General features: G+C 41.6%; 1 protein-coding gene across 7 annotated transcripts in view; it reads left to right on the top strand.

The window, feature by feature from the left end:
- The window catches only part of ZMIZ1 (zinc finger MIZ-type containing 1), a 337962-nt gene that overhangs the window by 101084 nt on the left and 220446 nt on the right, over positions 1-16432 (top strand). The gene's annotated exons all lie outside the window — the stretch shown is intronic.

The following is a 16432-nucleotide window of genomic DNA, read 5'->3' on the forward strand; positions in this document are numbered from 1 at the left end:
TGCTGTTATATGTGTAATCTTTAAATAATGCTTCAGTCTGAAGACTCTCACTTGCCCACGAGTAGTTTTGGAAGATCTGTGCTGCCACATCATTTCTCTGCTAGATTTTTTCCAACTGTTGCTTGTGTGGTTTTAGATTTACCTGATTATTTGGATACACAGATTAGGGATATTTATTGTTCTTTATATGTTGAAAGGAAAAATTATATTTGAACTCTGACAATCCCAAATCATGATCAAGATACAGTCTATAACATTTTGTGCTCTGATTCTCATGAGGATTTCTTGGAACATGCAGTGATGGTGCTCCTGAGTTTGTCAAGCAAGTTTCTCTGTACATAAAATGGAAACTATTTTTGATGTTTTCCTAAAAACATTATGGTATGATTAAAATATGGGTTGCTTAGGACAGGACTAGTCTTTGTTTCTGTAAAGAATAGTGCCAGACGTCTCTGGTGTATCAGAGAAGGAGCGAGCAGTAGCTGCAGCCATTTTCATTAGGGTCCTTCCTTGTGTGCTGGCTTCACTGCTGCCTTCTGGCAACACGAGTTCTGGGCTGGCAGATCTGCAAGATCTTTCAGATCTCTCAGGAACCTAATCTAAAACATGTAAGTCGGTGTCTGATCCTTCCCATTTGCAAAGGGGTGTTCCTGAGTTCTGACTTTTTTTTTTTTAATTTAAATGTACTTTGTTTCGTAGGAGAGAATCAGGGTAGTTCCCAGTCCAGTTTTGAGACACAGGAAAGAGCATTTGCGTCTTTATCTTGATTGTGCTAAGCATGTGACCCCTGGAAAAATGGGCTGATTATGGAAAAGTCTTCTGTTTGTTCCTGATTTCATTTGGCCCTTGCTGTTCTTCTATTGATAGCTCAGGATACAGCTGTCTCAGCCTCACTTCATGGAGACTGCTACAGGTGTCACAGAAACTGGTTAGTTATTATAAAGCACTTTGTAAATAATAACCTGTAGTAAAAAAATAATTATAATATTGTTGAAGTACAATTAATTATTCCAGTAAAACTACAAAGAATTAATTCACAAATTAAGAACTTGAAACTGGGGTTTTCTGTCTCTAAGAATCAAAAGACATTTTTGTGGTCTCAGTTCATTTTCAGTTTATGAAATAACTTATTTTCATGGTGCAAAATTACCTAGTATGCAAACTCTAGACTGAGTACTTGAAAACAAACAGGGCTTTGTAGTAACTTGTTATTTTCCCTGAAGAATATGTGTGCCCTTTCTTGCACTCAGCATTGTACTGCTTCATGTGGTTTTGTCTTTGGTATTACAACCCACTGTGCTCCAGCTCCACACTTGATTAAATGGCATTATGAACTCTCTAATTATAATACCTTCACTTTATTACGCTCGAAAGGATTGGCTCTGGTGGATGGTGGTGCAGACAATGTGCAACGTGAATGCACTAGTTGGAGTTTCCTGATTTGGGTTGTTGTATGCATTGTGAGCTTGCCTTGTGGTTGCCATCATGGAGGTAAATATGATTGTGGGACTATACATAACAAAGAGGTGATGTCTTTCATAAGTGCTCTACTATCCAACTAATAGTTTATGCTTTTATTACGGTAGCAAATATTGAATATCTCTCGCATCAATGCAGTCTTCAAAACAGAAAGAGGTTTTCGTGGGGTGCTTTTGGGTTTTTGAGGTTTTTTTGAATGGATGTAAAGCAAGTGTTAAGGCACAACTTTTCAAGGAAGGTTTTTCTAGGAAAGAAAAAGAGATAATGAGGTGTTGTTTGTGGTTTTTGTAGCTAATATGAAGTCTGAAACTATAATGACAAGGAAGTTCGGTATGATGTTGGAAGCCTGGTTTTCTTTCTCTACAACTTAATTAACCTCGTGAACAGTTCCAGAGTTGCTGCATGTCATTTGTATTTGTGGATTTGTGACTATATATAGTCTTTCTTCTACAAGAAATTGCTGAGGTCCTCAATGACATTTCATTGATGCTAATGTTAAAGTCTATAAAGTTGTTTATATGGTCTTATCTTCAGACAAGAACCATGTCATTTTAATAGTAAAATAGAAATAAGGGGAGTTAATGTCATTATTGACTAAAACTCAGTACGAAAAGTCCAGAGGATTTGATGGAAGAAGAGAGAGAACAGGAATCTGCAGGAGTAGTCTGGATGTAAGGGTTTAGTTTCCATCTTAACAGTGACAGAGGAAAAATAAGAGAAATAAAGTCCTCATTGTTGTGAGGACCTTACTGAAAAGGAATTAGAGTAATACTACAGATGCAATAGGATGTAGGGAAAAAAGAAAGAAAGCATTAGTGGAAATACGGGCATATTCTCAGAGGAGTCAGTGGACCAAAAAGAAAGCAACTACCAATCAAGGGTGCAGGAGAAGCATGGCCTTGTCCCCACTTGCTGGTGAGGGTCCTCTTCCCCTTCACTTCAGACTCAGCCCTTGCCTCCCTTGAACTCTGTCTGTGAGCAGCCCCATGCCAGGTTATATAATCCCCCCTAACACTGCTTTTAGCTTGTGGCCATGCAGCTCAGCTCTGCCAAGCCCCATTGCCCTCCCTCCTTCCCAGAGGTGGCAGTCAGCTGAAATGGGATGTGCATCCCAGGTGTGCTGAGGCTGAAGCAGAGTTCTGGAACAGCCAGTGTGAGGTCACTACCTGCATCCACATACTATGGCATGAAGGAAATGCTTTGGATTATCCTAAAATTGACACAGCATCACTGAGGCACTGTAAAAGAGGCATCGGTAACTATTTCTGAGTGTTGCAGGTTTTGTTTTACTTATGAATGTTGGGGAGTGGAGGGGTTTGCAAACAAAGCCTGGTACCCTTTAAAAAAAAATTAAACCCCCTCCCCCCATAAACAGAATCACAAAACAAAATTACAAAACCCAAGCCATTGAATTTATTTAGGGCCTTTTTAGCATGGTCCTGGGGACGTTATCTCTAAGGATATTTTGTGTTCTGCAAATCAGAACCGTAGGCTGCTGCTTTGTGTGTTTGCAGCAGTGATTTTGCAGAAGGCTGACAGAGTCTCTGGGCTGAGCCCAAGTGCTGTGGGCTGGCAGATGCGGCGGGCAGCGTCTGCGCGGTTGGGAATAAAGAGCCCTTGTGCCTGCTGAAAATGCAGGGGATTATAAACGCGAAACTGCTGAGACTGTCCCTTGCATTTGAGTTCAAAGAAATTCAATTTGTTTTAAAAATAGGTTCAATACGTAGGTTTCCTGCTTTAATGCAGCTTCATGTATTTAGGATCTTGTAGAAGATGCGGAGGGGGGAGTTTTGGAGCGAAGCAAATCACTGGCAGATTTAGCATCATGTACGTGTTTGCCAAGTTATTCTTAGCATGAGTGGAGCCCAGTCAAAAGACTTCTGGTTTGTGTGCTATTCTGTTGTATTTTAAACTGATGTTGTGTATAATTGGCATTCATTAAGGGGAAAATGTAGTGCTGTTTGCTTACATCATGCAAAGTAAAATTAGCGACCAAATTAATAAGAACTCATTTTTCAGGCATGGACTAGGAGCCGGTTGCATGGCAGTACTGTATGGGGAAGAATCAGCCAGCTCAGTTTTTATATTGTGCTTGTTAATACTTTCCTCCTCCTTCTATCCTTTATGTTGACATTAATGTTAATTACTTATTTGCAGCAACCAAAAAGTATTGATGAAAGCCCATGAACCCAATGTGCTTTTGTAAAATTAGTTTCCTGCTTAAGCAGATATTTCTGTAGTAATTGACACAAACCAGCCTCAGACAGAGAGGCAAAGGCAAGCTGGTGTATGATTGATTCACCATATTCTGTGGTTATTTCATGTTTATTGTAAAGAGAAGACTATAAGTATATGGCCAGATGCTCCACCTGGGTCCTTATCTGAAGATGTGGCCTGAATAATTTATTAAGGTGCTTTCCTTTACATTCTCTTCAGCTAGAAATCTTGCCGTAAAAAACTCCAGAATTTTAAAACCATTCTCTTGTTTTGCTTTGCCTTTGTTAAAACAGTGGGACACTATAGTCAATCCCAGCAATCCCAATACTGGTGCAGAATAAGAAGCTGTATGTGCAAATGCTACTGTGTGTGTACTGCAATATGGGAAAATTAACTGCCCATTTGTAACTGAATTCTCTCAATGCCTAGTAATTGTAGGTGTTAAAAGGAACTAGTTTAATGTTTTAAGGACATATTAAAGTGGTTGATTGGTTTGGGTTTTTTTTCCTTAAAAATTAATAAATAACTTATTTTGTTGGCCCACGTTACCAGGAGATAAGGAAATTGCATCGTATAAGATATGATCCCCAATACAATTTTCTCTTTGAAGGAATGAGTAGTTCCTTGGTGCCAACCTTGTGGCTTTAATGTGATCTCCCGAATAGCATAAAGCTTGTTAATTTAAATACTGACTTTCAAACAAGCAATATTCTCTTCTGTCTTGCAGCACAGCTAATTGTGCTGATTTCCCCTTGTTTTGTTCTCTGATTTTCCTTTTCAAGTAGAAAACTGTAAATATTATAAAAGGTCAGGTGGTTTCTGTCCAAGTAATGGATTGCTTCAGGCTTTAAAAATGATGCCTGTTTATGGTCCTGCCATCTGCAGGAGCAGCAGCCTATCATAAAGTTACTGTATTGATCTGTCACTAGTACTGTCTTGTCTGCCAAATGAAAAATGGCTTAAACTCATAACCTAGGCCAGCAGTTTTCTTATTGTAAGCCAGACAAAAAATACTATTGATCTTCTTTGCTGAAGTGTTCTTTTCACAGCTTGCCAGCATCAACATACTGTTGTCCTTAGTCAGGGCTAATTAGCTAATAATTTAATGCAACTGAGACAGCAATCTCAGTTTGGTTTAGTAGCAAGGGAATATGCTGTAACTTCACCAGTATGGCACCTTTTTAAAGCATGGTCATGACTGCAGTGCTTGTCTCAACTTTTACACTCTCACTTCAAGTTTGATTTGTTCCACACTAAAGAATAACAGTCCACTTAGGTTGAAGTGTGCTGTCACTTCAGGATTTATAGGAAGCAAAGCCCAGATGCAGTGTTGGTGTCTGTGTTCTTGTATGGTGCTCTTGGTTATGCACTTGCACTTCAGCTTTATGATCACTTCTTGAGTGAAACTAAATAGTTCATTGAATTAATCATGGGATCCCTGTGGTTTGGGAACTGCAGACCAGATGGATTCAGTCACCTCTGAGAAACAGCCAAATATACCTTTTTTGATTGACTCATTTGGTTTGTTGGGGTTTTTTGGTGAAACATCAACCAAATGAAAAATGCACTGCTAAATTGTTTTAAATCAGTTTGTAAGATGGATCTTTCTTCTAAGAAATAAGTTTCCTTAATCCTCTTACTGCTGTGGGGGCCAGGAAGTTGCAAGGAAACTCAGATTGGAAGCATGGGTAAGATCTCATCTGCTCACACATGCTGAAAATGCATAGTAATCTTCCACAAGTATTACTCTTTTTAATTCAAGTATTCAATTATGTGTATGGATGGAGTTTGCTTGCTTCCATTCCTTAGCTGTGTATAGGCAGCAATTGGTATAACTTCAGCTGGAGGATGGCTCAGTGTCTATCTGCCCATGTTTAATTTTGTGGGTGGTTCTCCTGGCTTGTCACATACTCTTGTAGTGGTGAAAGGTACAGCCTGTACAGCGTTCCTTTTAGCATAAACAGTAATAAAACCTTCTGAAATATAATTATATGCATTTTGCCAAAAAAAGAAACAGGCATCATCTCCCAGTTTTTATCTGTTAGAAAATTTGTAAAAGTTCTTGACCCAAAGCAGCTTCTTCTGTAGTCTTTGCCCAGACAGTGTAGGCCATGTCTTAGTTTATATTTCAGAATCATGCATGATTCAAGTTGTATTTTTGTTTTCTGTTCCATATTGCTGAGCACAGTGTGAGGCAATGCACAGGAGGCGGAAGAAAACAGATGATCCCTGAGGGAAGTTATTCTTTACATTTCATGCATTAGTTTCTCTGGAGTGTGGGTACATATGTTAATTTTGTACATGAAAAAGGAGTTTAATCTATAAGGACACTTAAAATTTGCTTGAAGTAAGGCAACTTTTAATCTCTGAAAGCATCCCCAAAGTGCAATTAACTATTCTGATGTCCTGATGACTCAACAGATGCTTCTGAAAACTAGAACACATCTGTCAGATTATAGAACTGATAGATTGCTATATGTGATTTAAAATGACTGCCCATAAATGGTTGTATTGGGATAAATATCAAATAGATGGCAGGGGTGTCCAGCTTTGCAGTAGTCCTTTAAAAAACATTTGACAATGCACTGTTCATTGTCACTCTCTGAAGCTAGCTACAGTCACATGAAATGCCTGACCCTTCCTATCTTTAAAACTTGTTTGGGATTTTCTGCATATTGCCAGCTCCTTTCTAATGCATGCAGGCTATTGAGTGATATTTTTAATAAAACAGTAGAACTAAAGATTTTTTATAAGACTTTCTGAAGATTACCAGTAGCCAATTCAACTGATTCTAGACTGTATTCCATCTGTCTAGCAAAGAAAGAAAATACATTAGCAGTCTACACATGAATGGCTTATTAGTTCATTTGCTGTGTGCTCTACAGTGATTCAAGACTGATCTAAAATATTCATCCACAATTACTGGTGCAGCACAGTTCAAAGTGCTTCAAATCTGTGGGTTTGACTGAGAAATTTAAGGAAAATAGCTGCAAATTGATTCTATATGTAATTAATGAAACATTTCATTCTTATGTAAATATTAAATGCTTGGCTATTTTTTCCTCTTATTTTTCCCTTTCCTCTTACTGAGCTCCCCGTCCCTGACCTCCATTATGTATTTGTTTGTTTTATAGGATGGTGGGTGGGCTGGTATGGGGGCATATTCTCTTGAGAGGAAGAATTAATAGCTGGGTCCTGTGACTCATTCACTGAACAAACAGCTGTTCTCCCTCTAATTCACCCTTGCTCGGATGTCCATCCCACCCCCGGAGAGGAGCTGCCAGAAGGCCCTGTTTGCCTCAGTTGTTGAAGCTCAGTCCCCTTTCTTGTACAAAATGCTTTTCCTTGGCCGCACCCTGTGCCAGTGCGAAGCAGAGGTGCAGAGTGAGCCCCTGGCCCGCGGGCTGCAGCCACCCCCTCTGTGCTGCAGGGACACACAGCATGGCCCCGCTGGCTGGGCAGGATTTCCCAGGGCTCCCCTCTTACAGAGTAGTGGCTTTGGCACAGCAGAGCCTGTTTGGACTGGGCTGGATGACAGTGGCTTCAGTACGGGTTAAAAGCTTTTGGTGTGTTGCAGAGAAAGGGCTTTCAAGGACAGCACGGGAATGAGTGGATATTTGTGCAGATAAAAGGAGTGAAGTCAGTGAGGCAGGACTGGGGTTTTGTTTGGGGTCTCTCCCTCCCTCTTTCAATGTCACAGAAAATTAATTCTAGTTTTACAAATGCTATCAGTGGAAGATTTTAAGAACAGCCTGCAGTAAAACTTGGGAGATCTTGAGGCAAACTGCATCTTGCTTTGAAATTACTGTCTTTCCAGCTCAGATGTCCATGCAGAGCATGAGTTGTGTAATGCTGCCTCTCTGATGTTGCGGATGACCTCGAGTTTTAACATGGGCAGCCTGGCAGGGCTTGGCATCAGGGAAGGCTCCTGCAGCCCTCCAGGGGACCAGAAAACCAGGATCCAGGGCTACCAGTTTGGGAGTACTTGTGTAATAGCTTGTGTGATAGACAGCAAGGAGCACTATCAGTTGAAACCAAATGACCTGAAGAGAAGATGGGGGGAAACTGCTTCTAGCTATGAAATCCCAAGATACAACTCTTCCTCTGAGACATCTGTGCAATTATTCCTTTTGGAGCTTTTATTGCTATGACATTAATTTGCATTAAAGGCTTGGATGTCTAAAATTGTGTTTGCCTGCATCTTATTTGGGTCATAGTGCTGCAGCTTTCCTGCCCTTCACTTCCCTGCCATGACAGCACCACTCAAGCAGGCAATGGCATCCTGTGCAGACATGGGGTTGGATATACACTGTGTTCAGTGTTACAGAAGAAGGTGGTTAGGGTATTCAGTGAGCTGATGTGAAGGCACTCAAGAAAATCGACTTGGCAGAGGATAGATTTAAACTTCTGTGAAATGCCTACCTTTGCATTTAGAGAAATGGAATTTCACCCATAAGTCTTGGCAGAACCTGCTAGGGGCAGTGGCTAAACCAAACAAAACAGATGTTCATAAATGAGTTGCCTGGCAGCAATATAGGATGTTAAATAACTTTTTTTCTCCTTCCACATACATGAGCTTTTTTCCCTTAATATGGGTCTTCACATTGCTTGAACTGCTTTCTGTTCAAATTGCTGTTCACTGGTGAGTTCCTTTATGATTTAACTAAAATCAGGGAAATAGCCTTCTCATCTCCACTCCCATGAGTGGAAGGTAAGGGCAGGAAAGGAAATGTGTATGTTGATCAATTTTAAGAGGTTATTAGGCAGAGATGGTAAAAAAACCTGCTCCTGATTTTACCTTGCTGATCTTTTAACTTTCACATTGGAGAACGTGGGAGAATGAAATGGTTTATATATGCTTTCTTTAGATATTTTTAGTAAGAGGTCTCAGATAGTGTTCTTTGGTTAAAAATGCACTTAATTTTTAACCTCCTCTGTTTTAAGAAGGTTAAACTGGAGGGGTTTTCACTTTGATCTGTTAAGGTCAGAGCTGTCTTATCACTGTTGTTTGAGGTAAGTGGGCAAAGGAAAATTTGGGGGATTTCAGCTGAGTTCTATAAAAGGATTTCCGTAAATGGGGGATCCATCTCAAAAATGCAGAAGTTGGGGTGTAACTTCTACAGGAAAACACCTGTTTAAGAAGTAATTTTTAGCTAAGAAAAAAATGAAGATTTTTTGCTTGTAAAACCTAGGCACAAAGCTCTAGAAGTGATCTAAGGCTACAAAGAGGTTTCTGTTTGTTAGTTTTTAAAGTTTTCTAAAAACCAGCTTTCCTCAATTTGGTCTCCGTTTTTGCACATATGTGTTGCTGTGTACACAACTCTCTTCCATACTGCATAGGGAAGAACATTTTGAGACCAAAACAGACCAAAACTTGTTTATTAACAGAAGATTAGTAAAAGATGATGTAGTGAAACAAAGTGAAAAAAATAAACCATTATACTTTTATTGGTGGTGTAAGTTTCCTTCACTCCAGTATTTTTTTGCTTCCTGCAGCTTTTGGGTTCCGCCCCTCCCCAGCAAAAAGAATGCACACATGTTGTGTGTAATTCTAAGCCCTTTGCTCTGCTACTGTCCTTAAGTAGTAATGCTGTAAAGATTTAGAAATTATTCTACTGCCAAATATAAGACATTTGTTACTCTCAGAGATGATGGCTTAATTTTTAGTATTCCTTGGTGGTTTATATCTTGACATTTCTTATGACCTACAGTTAAAATGACTTTAGCGAAGTCTCAACTTATATCCAGATTTCTAAGTGTGGCTGAGTGTCTCCAGGGAGAGCCTTGAACTGCTCACTAAATCAATTTGTTCTTTTCTCAAAACAGATTAAGTATGTTATACCACTTTATATTAAAAAATAAATAACCCCAGATGACATAACTGCTACATGTAAAATTAAAAAATGTGCTCTGCACATTTTGAAGGGTAGTAATTTTGATGCCAATGCTGTGCTGATAGTAATACACCAGAGAGAGCAAAGAATGGTTAAAAACAAGCATGTCTAATCCTGTCTCACTGCTCTGCTAGTCTCGTTTGAGAATTAGGTTGATGGCACTCTACTTGGGTGGGTACTAACTGCTAGATGTGGCAATAATCTTCTTTAACAGAGCCTGAGACACTTTGCTTCCACTGCCTTGTCTCCCTGGAGTTAGATTTTTTTTTTTTTTTAATTTGTCTTACTCATGCCTACTGCTTTCTTTTAAGGTCAGTCTTCTCCCTATTCCTTTAGCAAGATAGGCTGCAGAACTTGCTTGTGACTCACCTGCAGCCTTAGCTGATGCTGCAAGTATAATTTGAGCAGACTTCTCATGTTTACTGTTTGTTTTGTATCCAACACACAGGAGGAGCAGAGGGAAATCGGTAGCTGCTGGTGCCCTGCAAATCTGCGGAGGCTGTACAGGCAGCTGTATGCAGGGAGAGTCAGATGCACTGGCTATGCCAGAAGCAGCTTTTGTTCCTTCAAGCCACTTCCATGGTTGTGCTTGAGTGGATTATTGTTTAAGGCTCCGTAAGTACAATAGGACTTAAGGAAAAGGGAAGGGGGAATTTTTTTCTAAAACAGAACAAAGCACACTAAAAAAGTTTCTACGGAAATAGATGGCAAATGGTCTCTAATAATGGGATTTTACAAGAGATGTCCAATCTCCAGAACAATGGTTCCGTTTAAGCCAAGATTAATAGTGCTTGTTATCCTGTGCCTGTGAGTTGGCAGCTCAGTGCTCTGCCACAAACAGATGCAGTCTAATGTGCTGCTGCCCGCTGTGGCCAGGGAGGAGCTGTGACTGCCCCGGCCACTTGTGAAATGACAGTGAATTGCAAACTTTGGTTGGTTTGGGCCCTCCAGCCCCAGGCTGACTGACTGTAGCTGGCTGGGTGCTGTTGACCTGGAGCAGGCACTGGAGAAGGAGCTGCCTGGACTGCCTTGCAGAGGGCAGCCACACCAAATTTTCTTATTTCAGCTTGGGCCAAAGCCACCTCCATCAGATTATGACTTCACAAAGATGTGCTGAAATGCCTGTCCTGCTAGTCCTATTTCCTTGTTCCTGCTTAAACCCCTGATCTAGTCTACTGACTCATGTGCAGCCCCTTAAATCTGGGGTATGAGGCTGGGAGGGGAGGTAGGGTGCAGCACAGCTCAAGGGACTTCAGGGTACCAGGGCTGTGACTAGAGAGCAGAGACAGATTTACAGCAATCTTGGTCTACTCAGGCCCTGTTTATAGGTGCACTGGACCCATATTAGATGCAGCCTTAAGAACAGAGCAGGATTGGAAAAGTGGTTCTTTCAGTAATTAGATTTTTGGAGAACAACTTGGGGGAAGAAAAGGATTTTGTTGTTATTGGTGTTCTAAACTGGAGATCGTGATAGTGCAAACAGCTGCTGTTAAGCCTTAAATGCATAGTTTATGACAACAACCTGGACCTTTCGTTTCCGTCTCAAAATAAGGAAATTGCAAATTCTTGGCTCTCTGCAACTGAGAAAATGTATATTTCAGTTATGTTTTATTTTTTTGAAATAATGTGAAATACAATTTTGAGAAGGCTTTCTTTATGCTAAAGGTAGTTGTTTGGTTTTTTTAAACTGGGCAAACTAATTGAGGAAATTATGACTAAATAAACAAAACTTTTGCTTCTATACACTGGTGAGAAAGAAGATGAGAAAAAATACAAGCAAAATTTACATACTTATTCCTCTAATTCTTTCATACTTTGCTTTGCTGTGCCCTTGTACCATTCTGCCTAACAGGGTGAGCTTGAGAAATCTCCCAGGAGGACTGGTTGCAGTAATGATGTGATACAGGAGCCACCGGTTTGACTGAGTGTCTGAGTGGCTGCACTGCTCAATGCAGCAGCCCCCTGTGAGAACCTGCTTCTTCTATTTTGGGAACAAAAGGTGTCAGGAGGAAATGGGGTAGCACAGGAGTGCTGGCCCAGGCTTCTCCTGGGGCTCTGCAGGGCATGAGGAGCCCTGCTGGGGTGAAGGCAGGAGGCTGGCTCCAGGGCTCCCCAGGCAGGGAGGGGATGCGTTGGGTGGGGCCAGGTGAGGCACACGGCAGGTTCCAGTGCAGCCTGGCCTCTTCTGTGACTTTCTGCTACTTGTGTTTGGAAGGAGTGTGCATCCTGTCTGTTCATCAGATAAATGGCTGTATTTTACAGCCATGTGGCTGCTGCATTTTGGTGTGATGTATTTGAGTGGTTTTTGGTTCTTGTTTTAATAAGGATTACTGAGGACCAAGTGTAAGTGTAGGCAAAGTTGAAAGTTGTCTGAAGCTGCAGTCCTGCTTCCCTCCACACTGATCTTCCAGCTTTCCCTTCCTCCCTTGTTCTGTCTCTGCCGAGGAAGGAACACGCCAGCCTGCACGGATGTTAGTCTGTCTCTCATCTTTCCTCTTCATAACCTTTACCTATTTTGCGTTACTTAGTTTAGCAACAGTTTTTGCTTTTCTCTTATTGAACTAGCAGACTGTTTCTTGGTCAGTGTGGATGGCATCTGATGCTTCTCAGACATACACTCACTGTTGATTTTGAGTTACTTTAGAATTTCAAGAAAGCCCAAGTTTCTAAAATGTCCTGATACAGAGCTATGATACCTAATAAGGACTGCATATAATGGTTAAACTCTCTGTAAAGTTTGTTAATGTTTTCACATAGTAGAAGTACTCTTGCTGACCAGTAAGCTTATTTTGGAAGAGTAGCACTTCGTGTTCTTCACTTATGACCCAGTTACAGCTGTGGATAAATGAGAAGTTGGGACTGCTGACATGCTGTGGTTTTATAGGAATTTTGAGTTTGAACATGTTCTACAGTTCAAGGTGAATAATGCTGGAACTTCAAAATAATTTGTGAAAGTAGGAAAATACTCTAAAATGCACCTGCCTTATGCATTTCTATAGGAAGGTTGTACAACATTCTTTAACTGTCCATCCTAGTAGTATTTTTGTTTTTCAATATTTTTTGTTTGGGTGTTTTCTATTTGCTATCTCTTCATTTTTGTCTGGGTATGTAGAGTCCATATGATATTTTGTGTATGGAAACTGAAGGGTTTACTCTTGGCTACTTGTAGAGATTGATTTATTTACAGTTATTTAAGTCCAGCAAAGGTAAGTGCTGAGGTATAGACAGTGAGATACCCTGGGCTCGCTCTTGCTTTCTGCAGGATCTGGTGGCCACCAGCTGGGACCAGGATATGATGAGAAAGCAGGGAAAGTCCATTGCAGTGATACAGCTGAGATTAGGAGACATAAAGATGAATTCCTTGATACTTCCCTATTGGACTTCCTCCAGTTCACTCTTACAGTATTTTTATATGCTTTAATTTTAAGACTTGTAATGCACATGTTGCTCTGGGTGTTTCCCTTCAATATGTATAGACCACTTCCATTAATTTTAACAAAATTGCTGGGAAACAGAGCACCATCTTATAAGAAAAGATGTTGAAACTATGTAGTATATTGGGCCTAAATTGATGGATTTAGTAGCTGGGGCTGCAGGGATGGGGACATTGTCTGGGCTGCCCTTCAGGAGGGTCCCTGAGGGATCATGCCTGCCCCAGAGTGCAGTGAGGGTCACCCAAAGCAAGGGCATCCCTGGAGAAGACTGGGACAGGGGAGATGGAACGAAGAGGCAAGGAGTAGCCCAAGGAGAAGTGAGAAGGAGGAGGAGCAGGCAGAGAAGGTGCTGCAGACACACTCCACGGCTGTCCGTGCTGGAGCCAGGCGCAGGGCTGAGGGTCAGGCATGGCACAGACCAGGGGATTTGGGCGAGGAAAGGTCTTCGGGTGATGCTCACCCTTGGGAAGCAGGAACAGAGTTCCCCTCAGTGGTTGCTGAACATAGTCTCCTTTTTTTCCTCCTCAGTTTCTGAAACAGTAACTAACAGTTTGTTGTTAACTGTAAATTAAGGAAAATTATGTGGAATTCCCATAGTTGAGATTCTTTTGTCCATGACGTACAGACAACAGATTTGAGGGATTCTTTTATCGCTTTTGCTGTTGTTTAAATCTTTGGGGTTTGTTTTTACAGCTTTGGTTTTGAACTTTGGAAGCCTAGAGATAAATATATCCCTTAAAAAAAACAAAGAGCTGAAAGCTGAAATTTTTATGTGGTGATGAGACTTTGGAGAGCTGGCTTTAGGAAAAATTCCTAGTGCTGCAGGGGACAGGATAAAATTGCTGGCGTTGGCAGCCCTGCTGTGCAGTCTCTCCTTCCTGCCTCCGGCTCCTGCAGCTTTCCCGGCCTGTCTGTGGCTCCTTCAGAGTTGATTTTTGCGGTGTGATCTGCCCGGAGCAGGAGTTCTGCCCGTGGTGCACTTGTCATGCACCACATACACATTACTGTAGGAGTAGCCTAACGCAGAGTGTCCAGCTTTGCGATACAGCCGTTCGTAGCCAAAAAATCTTTTATGGCCAAAAAAGCCGTGCGTTTTTGTGCTCCCCCTGCTGGATGTGGAGGAGCAGGAAGCGCTCCCGGCTGGAGCGCTGCTGGTTCCCCTCGTGGCGCGGCTGCCTGGCCGGGCACGGGCGGCTGCTTGCGGGGGGGCTCGGTGCTTCCCGAGTCCGCTCCTGCAGCGGCGGAACCGGCCGTGCCCCAGCTGTGGATGTGGGAAAGGCTGGAATTGTGCAGCACCGAGTTATTGTGCCACAGTAGGGCTTAGCACACACCTGGACAGGGTGGCCGAGGCAAGCCAGGTGTAAGGGCTTTCCAGCTGGCACTTCTTCTCTACCATCTAGTCTCATTCTCAGGTGTAGCCCGCTAAACCCTGGACCTTGCCAGTTAGACTGTTTTGGGATCTTTCTAGAAACAGGATGAGAGAAGGGGCCAGGCTTTAAGAAGCTAATTTTATTTTTAGAAGCTGATTGCTGTTCCCAGCAGGACCCTGTGAAGTGTGTTGGCAGAGCTGGGGCTGGCGTGGGGGCACAGAACAGGCTCCACAGGAGTGGAGGGGGGGACATTGTACAACCCCTGAGCAGGCTGTGCGGGGAAGCCAGGGAGCAGATGCTGGTGGGGACAGTGCCAGTGTCCTTAGAACCAGCTTGGACCTGGTTTATGAAAGGGGTGGGTGGTCAGTACTGTGAATTCACAGAAATGTTAATGGCTAGCCCTTTCATTTTAAGAGGTGCTTTATAAAACAAAGTAGGAATTGTGGTGCTGGTTTTACAGATGGGCAGAATAAAGCAGAAAGGAGGGGAGCAAAGCTTTGGGTTTGTGTTGTGCAGCAGGGCAGCTCAAGCTGCCTTAAACAGCCTCTGTTTCTACCCTCTGCCATGATGGCTGATCACTCCTGTCTTGGCCCTGCTCCCTGTGTTGTGTTGGCAGAGCTGTTTGAGACAACATGCTGAAGGAAATTAGTTACTCCATTCCAGCTAACCATGCAGCTGCACAAATGCAGTGTTGAAAGTAAGAGTCCAGGAGAGAGGAGTGAGAGGCAAAATTCAAGTGTCCAGGTAAATGCTGTAGCCTGATCTGACAAAAGTCCAATCCAGTTACACCTGGAATGGTACCCAGATCTTAGGGGAGGCAGAAAAAAAAGCTTTTCCTTTGGAGAAATAAACTAAAATAACTAATTGCAACTTCATTAAAGGCCGGGTCTGCATTGGCTGAGAAAGTCACGTTAACAAATACTAAATTTGAATCAATTAAAGTGTTGTTCCTACCTTGCATCAGCAGAAGAAAAGCACTGGAGAAAACTTCTGGAAGAGCATAAACGTATTCTGGGCGAAAACATTCACAGTTCAGTGAGGCCTTAAAGCCAAACGTACACCCATGGTGCTTGTCAATATGTAATTTCTCTAAAACTGCCCTTTGTGAGACAAGAAAACCAGCAGTGTCCCTGTAGGAAGCAGACAGTCCCTTGGTGGCACTGGGTGTGTTGGGGTGGGATGACTGTTTCTAAGAAGGTTTTCAGTCATGTTTTTATTCTTGGTGAATTACTAGTGAAAGGGATAAATATGACTGCAGAACAAATACTGAATGCAACTAACAAGTTATTTGTAATAACTTGAAACTTTTCTTAAAGTCACCTGTGACTTTTACATAATTTGAGTTTTTATGAAAGTGTCTGCTCTCACAGCTGGTAGTTGGGGAGGAACCTGGAGTGGTTGCAAATTGTGTGGGGTTTGCTGTGTTGTTTTTTGCTTGGTTTTTTTGTTGTTATTTTCCAATAGTATGTGCTTTTTCATGTTTAATGGGATTTTTTTTTTTTTGCACAGAAGTTATTTGGAAGTCAGTCAAAAGAGAGGCAAAATGTAGTCACTGTGTTCCTTTTCTCAATATTTGCTGAGTTTTGGAGCTTGGTAGTATAATGCTGTAAGGACACCTTGTCTGCCTGCTGAAACAGCATGTAACAAAATACAGACTACCCGTAAACATTCCCCCGTCTCCCTTTGCAATCTTTCTTTATAATTAAAAAAAACATTTCCTAGAAGTTGCAGTGCTGTGCCAGTGTAATCCATAAACTTGTTTTGTTTTGCTGCAGAGAGGATGGTGGTTCTGAGGTATTTTGGTGTATTTTTTTAAGTAGTGTTTGGGGGTTGGTTTATCTTTTTTAATGGCACTTAGCTCACAGTAGTCAGTGAGTACCCTTTATAAAGAGAATAAAAGAGACTTCAGCATGACCTTTAACTGAAAAAAAATTACCATTTGGCTCTGGAAATTTTGATATAAACCTCAACAGAATTCTCATTATCTTTTCCTTATTTCATTGTTACAGGCATGAAAAGCTGTAATACTTAAACTACT

The sequence above is a fragment of the Melospiza melodia genome, chromosome 9, assembly GCF_035770615.1.
Source record: "Melospiza melodia melodia isolate bMelMel2 chromosome 9, bMelMel2.pri, whole genome shotgun sequence".
NCBI lineage: Eukaryota > Metazoa > Chordata > Aves > Passeriformes > Passerellidae > Melospiza > Melospiza melodia.